At 48.6% G+C, this 6,984-nt stretch overlaps 1 protein-coding gene across 22 annotated transcripts in view; it reads left to right on the top strand.

Moving 5' to 3' along the window:
- epb41a (erythrocyte membrane protein band 4.1a) overlaps positions 1-6,984 on the top strand; it is a 65,959-nt gene that overhangs the window by 2,595 nt on the left and 56,380 nt on the right. The window lies entirely within an intron of this gene.

Raw genomic sequence — 6,984 nt, 5'->3', positions numbered from 1 at the left:
AAAGGTTAGCAAATAAAGCAAAATAGGTTAACAATTGCCCTATGACAGTCATTCAGTGGTGGCTAGACTTTTGCTTATTTGTCAGGGGCAGGACATGCAGCACTTGGGCTCTTTTCTCTACATTGACTCGCTGATATTTTGCCTGTTTTCCATTTCTTGCGACGTATTCTTTGTCGCACTTTCTCTGTCCGCTAATGAGTGTGTGCATGCACGTGTCTGTGTGTGAGTGTCACGGAACGGCAGAGAGAGGACCCAAATGCACAGCGCCAGGACACGAGGTAGATGGTGAAACAATGGGGTTTATTCCCGCAATCAAAGTCACAAGCAGTCCAGGTCATACACGGATAAGCACAGAATAGAGGCACAAAGGGAGCAGGCGTAATCGGGTTCGGTAACAGGCGTGGGTCAATAACAGAATGCTCCGATTTACGTGTCCAAATCAGCAGGCTTAGTCAGGTCCAGTAGCAAGCAAGGTTCAGCAACAAGATAAGTCTACAATACCGGTCGGGATCAGGCGAGAAACAGCGGTCGGGAAAACAGAAACAGGGTCGAAGACAAGTTGAGCTGAACGAGTACTGCTGGAAGGTGACGACATGTGTGCAACGATCTGGCAAAGACTGATGAGACTGGTGGCGGTTAAATGCTGGCGGTGATTACTAATGACAGACAGGTGTGTGTAATGAGACCGGGACATGAAACGGGAACCAACCAGATGAAAACAAAAACTGGAAGTACTACCAAAATAAAACAGGAAACCAAAACATGCTGAGTGAAAACAGAGTCCTTCAAAATAAATGCCAGAAACAAGAAATAAAACGAGAAGCAAAAACCCAGATCGTGACAGTACCCCTCCCCCTAGGGCGTCTTCCACGACGCCCACGGGAACCCCCCCCAACCAGGGCGGGTGGAGTGTGGTCTCAGGAGGAGGGACCGAGGCGGAGCCAAGGCGGACGGCGCCACAGGAGGCAGCGCCACCCAAACGGCAGGAGGTGACGAGGGCTAGGCCACCAGTCCGGCAGACGAGCCAGAGCTGGGACCAGAGACGAGGCCGGAACCAGAGACGAGGACAGACGTGGAGACAAGGCCGGAACCAGAGGTGTGGCCGGAGCCGGACCACCAGGAACCGATGCAGGCGCGGCCGGAGCCGGACCACCAGGAGCTGAGACGAGCGTGGCCGGGGCCGGGCCACCAGGAGCTGAGACGAGCGTGGCCGGGGCCGGGCCACCAGGAGCTGAGACGAGCGTGGCTGGGGCCGGGCCACCAGATGTAGAGGCGCACGTGGCCGGATCACCAGGGGCCGATGCTCCGCGGGAACCTCCGGCACCTCCCTGAACGGCTCCTGTGCACAAAGGAACAACAACAAAAGTCTCTGCAGGACCACCAGGAACTGCAGCAGGAACGACCTCCTCCTGGAGGCCGACAGGAACTGCAGTGGAAGCTGCAACAGGAACGACCCCCTCCTGGAGGTCGTGGGGAACCGTGGCAGGGACTGCGGCAGGCGCAACCTCCTCCTGGAGGTCGTGGAGAACCGTGGCAGGCGCGACCTCCTCCTGTAGGTCGTGGGGAACCGCGGCAGAAACTGCGCTAGGGACAGGAACGGGATTCAGAACGGTGTCCCTACAGGAGCCGACGGGTACTGGGACTAGAACGGCGTCCTCACAGGAGCCGACAGGAACTGAAGCTAGAACGGCGTCCTCACAGGAGCCGACAGGAACTATACCGGCGTCCTCACAGGAGCCGACGGGAACTAGAACGGCGTCCTCACAGGAGCCGACAGGAACAGGAACTAGAATGGCGTCCTCACAGGAGCCGACGGGAACAGGAACTAGTGGCAGTGCTGCTCGCTGCCTCTTCACTGGGGCCGGCATTGATGCTCGCTGCCACCTCACTGGGGCCGGCAGTGCTGCTCGCTGCCTCCTCACTGGGGCCGGCAGTGCTGCTCTTGGTCTCCTCACTGGAGCCAACAGGGATTGGGACAGCGTCCTCTCTGGAGCCAGCATGGCTGCTTGCAGCTGCCGAGCTCGACGGAGTAGACGTTGGGCCTGACCGGGTATGAATAGCACTTGTCTGACGGGTGGTGTCCCCTGGCTGGGACAAGGCCGGAGCCTGAGCGTGACTCGACTGGGCTGGGACCTGACTCGACTGGGCTGGGACCTGACTCGACTGGGCTGGGACCTGGGCGTGGCATGGCTGAGCTGGGCCCTGAGCGTGGCATGGCTGAGCTGGGCCCTGAGCGTGGCATGGCTGAGCTGGGCCCTGAGCGTGGCATGGCTGAGCTGGGCCCTGAGCGTGGCATGGCTGAGCTGGGCCCTGAGCGTGGCCTGGCTGGACTGAAACCTGAGCATGGCCTGGCTGGACTGAAACCTGAGCATGGCCTGGCTGGACTGAAACCTGAGCGTGACATGGCTGGACTGAAACCTGAGCGTGACATGACTGACCTGACTGAGACGCAGGAGCTGGTGTGGCTGCTGGCTGCTCGCTGCAGGCGTGGGAGTTGCAGGACCTCACGCAGGACAGGTTCCCTCAGTATGAGAGCGGCTGCCTCTTCAAACAGTTGTTCCCTCGTGCCCTGGTCTGCTGCCGAATCGGCGGTGTTCATGTGGGCAAAGAGGAACGCAACCGGGGGAGAACACTGGAGGTGGATCCGCTGGGCGACGCTGTTGGGGATGCCTGCTATCAAAGGTACACAGTCAGTAGGGGAACCAAGGGAGTCCTCTGCCAGGGAAGAGAGTTGCTCGGTCACCACGACCGAGGTCTCGGGACCCGGGACTCTGGAACCGTGCCCTCGCCAACGTCGTCCGGAGCGCCTGTGACTGACCGTCGTTTGAGGCGCTGGGAGCGGCGCGGGCTGGATCTCGGTAACTGGGTCCGTGTGGTGAACCGAGACTGCAGCATCTGGAGCTTTGGCTGGACCTGTCGGAGCGGTGGCAGGAACGGAGACGTGAACCGCCGGAGCGGCGACAGGAACGTGGCGGTTAAATGCTGGCGGTGATTACTAATGACAGACAGGTGTGTGTAATGAGACCGGGACGTGAAACGGAACCAACCAGATGAAAACAAAAACCGGAAGTACTACCAAAATAAAACAGGAAACCAAAACATGCTGAGTGAAAACAGAGTCCTTCAAAATAAATGCCAGAAACAAGAAATAAAACGAGAAGCAAAAACTCAGATCGTGACAGTGAGCGCATCAGGGCCGAACCCCGCCATGCGCAATACAGAGGAAAATTGTAAACGTGCAAAGGTGGAGACAAATTACAAGCCATTGTATAAATAACATAAGGCTGTTTAGTTTAATAAAATAAAAAAGCACAGACCTGTTATATAGGAAAGATGATTTTAAATTACTTCTGTCGTTATTTTACAGAAATAAAATAAAATTATCTTGACCTTCAAGGTGAGCGGGGGGGGCCTTCAATTCACTGCAGCGTTACTGAGGCCTACCAGTAACATACATATACTGTATAGCAGGCCCGGCCCTAACCAATTTAGCGCCCTAGGCAAGATTTTCAGGTAATTGCTTTGTATTGAACATTCAAATACAAAAAAGTTTACCCAAACATATGAAATACAATATAAATAGTTTACATAAAGTACCTAATAAGACTCCCAAAATAAAAAGTGTAAACAAGTGACATTAACTTGATTTCTCATGAAATTAAGTTTCTTGTTGAATTCAATTTGACTTATTTTGCACAACTAGTCAGCCCAATTCCCTCCATCCTCAAATAGCTCAGTGGTTTAGCTGATTAACTGTTGTCTTGGCGGTATAAGTTCAATTTCTTGTCTTTCCTTTTTTTAAGCAACTTAGATTTTTTAAAGATTTTTTTAAAAATAGTAAATTTTTTAAATTTATTTTTTATTCACTTGAAAGTTATAATCACTCTGTCTACTACCATTACTACAACTACTCTGCCACAGCAGCAAAACATTTTTTTCATCCTCCTGAGCTTTTTTATGCGTCTTTAAACAGCAGGCGTCTCCTACGAATATGTACACACCCACTGCATTGTGTCCGCTCTTATACAATATATTGTCTTCACATACAGTATTTCCGTGGTTATGGGTTAATATAATTAAGACTATAATATTTAATAGTAATATAATTTGAGCATGCATAGCCCTGTAAAGATGTACAATGCAGTCCATCTGCGACTACAGACAGTTAGTTTGGTTTTAAACTGGTCATAACTTGTTAATACACGTCTTCCAGTGGTCATAGATTTTACCTAAACAATCGCAACAAATTCACTTTACAGCAGTTGTCGCTTGTTTTGACTCTATGACATGTCATTGAGACCAGTTAAACCAGTAAAATATAGCCATGAATCTGAATTTTTCCATAATGCAGTGTGACAGATTTGGTGAGTATTCTCAGCTACATAATTTTAGTTAACCTATTTTATGCGAGAACACCAACTAAGTCTGTTAAAAATTTTTACATTTAGAAAATGTTGCTGAAATCTTTTGATTGTTATGCCAGTCTTATGATTAAATGCATTTGAGAAGTTTCCTCGATTTGGGTCAGAGCTTGTCATGAAGGGGTCCTGACCCACTGGTGGAGAAGTTGCTTGATCAGTAAATCCCCCTTTATTTCTGTAGCAGTTTTTCCGTGATTACCACAGTGTGTAGTTGGTTGTAGTCTCAGGCTGTAAGACCCAGCTGACGACACCTTTTCTCACACACACTTTACACTCCTGACATTTGATTAGAGCTTCCTTTAAATTATAGTGACAGCTGATTTGACCAAGGCAATCAACCAGATGGGGTGAGGGATAGACAGAGAGAAAAGAAGAACAACAATAAGCAATAACAGCACAGGCAGGATGGTTGGACCAGGGACTGGACACAGGCAGGATGGTTGGACCAGAGACTGGACACAAGAAGGATGGTGACTGCCCAGTGTCCTGTACAGTACAATTAGTTGTGTTTCCCTGTATGTTTTTGTATATTAGTCCCCTGTCTATAGATGTATTTGAATTTAGTTCTACTTTCCTGTTCTGCATGTGTAGCAGATTCGTATTTGTCAACCTAGTGTGTCAAAGTAAATGATTCAATGCATTACTTTTGTCTGTAGGTCGGTTCATATGGGACCATCGCTATTGTCCGTTTGTTTGTGTTGGCTGATTTCTTACCATTAGTCAATTAAGTTTCCATGTGGGATTGGGGTTAGGCATGAGTGCCATTAGTTAATGCGACGTGTTTGTCAGACTTTAAGTACAGCTGTGATTCAGCTGATTCAGATTCAGCTTTGCCGTGAATTACTTGTTCCCACAAACTCTGCCATTCGGAAGACATTTAAAATGATTGATGTCCATGTACAGTAAGACACCTTTGTTCTATTGGGTTCCAGTCCAGTGAGCGCAGCCCACCAGTCCAAAGGCTTTTTGATGGTCAAGATGTGATTTTAGAGCTAAGGTTAGGGTAAGGGGCTAGGGAAGGCATTATGTCAATGGTGAGTGCCCACGTAGATGTGTAACACGACTGTGTGTGTGTGTGTGTGTGTGTGTGTGTGTGTGTGTGTGTGTGTGTGTGTGTGTGTGTGTGTGTGTGTGTGTGTGTGTGTGTGTGTGTGTGTGTGTGTGTGTGTGTGTGTGTGTGTGTGTGTCTGGCCTCCTCATCAGCACACAGCAGCGTTTAATCCCACACGAGGCCCGATTAATTTTAAAGCCGCTTTCGGTCTTTAAGCTTAGCACTCTGCCATGAGCAAATAGATGAACTAAAATGTTCTTACTTAATATAAATTCAGTTTGTTTTTATCTTAATGTTGTAGACCTGTTAAAATGATAAAATGAGAATTAGAAACACACATACAAATCCAACACACAAGTGGTAAAACCTAAAAATTATGCATGAAGCCTCAACAAATATCCTTGTCTATTCTGTAGCTGTGGAGATTTGTGAATCAATGGTTGTTCAACATTTAGGCCTAAATATGCACAAACAGAAAGGGCAGTGGTCAACTGTCGAATGTCAGGCCACTGTTTCCTTCATTGGCACTGGTCAGGTGGTCTTGATCCCACTTGGAGCAAAATTGGGCAATAGGATGAACAGCAGGTTTTCTGCAGATTTCTTATTCTAGCCGTCACTCCCTCAGCTGACTACACAGGAAGGAAGGCTGACCTGTCGTCCCTGGTGTCTTCTCTGGTGAATCTGACGATATTATCCCCTGCATTGATGTGATCTGTGAAGGTCTTCACCTTTTGGGTCTTGATCCCCACCGTGGTGTCATCCACATACAGTACAGGTGTTGCAGTGGCTCAAAAGGTCATAGGATGGGCGATGCAATATCTGACTCCCCCCAGGCGAGTGCTGAAGTATCCTTGGGAAAAACACTGAACACTGAAGTGTGTTGGTGTGTTTCCTCCAACAGGGAAATTACGTTCAATGGTATGCGTGCAACATAACGTTACTGATTCTTTCCTGCACAATTACACGCTGCATAATAATCTTCTCCTCATTCAGTAATATTCCCAATCCTGTCCACATGACGTCCTGGTTTGTCTGTCCTAGTGATTCAGTGTTTGCATTTATTACATATCAACTTCACATTATGTATGTTCCCCCTGGGGTCTTATTCTGTGGTAATTAGATCAAGCCCCGTTTCTTCATCCTGATGTGATGGCAGTTCAGTGCCACTAGCTCCTGGGTACGTGGGCCATTCAACTGTGATGGAATGGAAATGAATGTACAGTCTATAAACTGGGTGTACACAGAGCCTTAGTATAGACTGTGTTGAGTAATGTGAACTCCCCGGACTTTACATGTAAATGCCTGGCCATGCTACCCAAATGCCTCTCTGCTCTCTCTTATCAAAAGCATCTTGTTTCTTGTTTCCTTTCTCTTGTGTAGTGTCTGTGTGCAGGCATTACAATGTAGGTGTCTTGCACACAGACCATGCCCTGCTAGTTTGTGAGGTGAACACAATATTGAGCTTAATGTTGCCACATAAAGATACTTCTTAGAAACCCTGCAATGTAGAAT

The sequence above is a fragment of the Betta splendens genome, chromosome 11 (genome assembly GCF_900634795.4).
Source record: "Betta splendens chromosome 11, fBetSpl5.4, whole genome shotgun sequence".
Taxonomy (NCBI): Eukaryota; Metazoa; Chordata; class Actinopteri; order Anabantiformes; family Osphronemidae; genus Betta; species Betta splendens.
The sequence above is the reverse complement of the archived record's forward strand: the minus strand, read 5'-3'. Positions and strand labels throughout refer to the sequence as shown.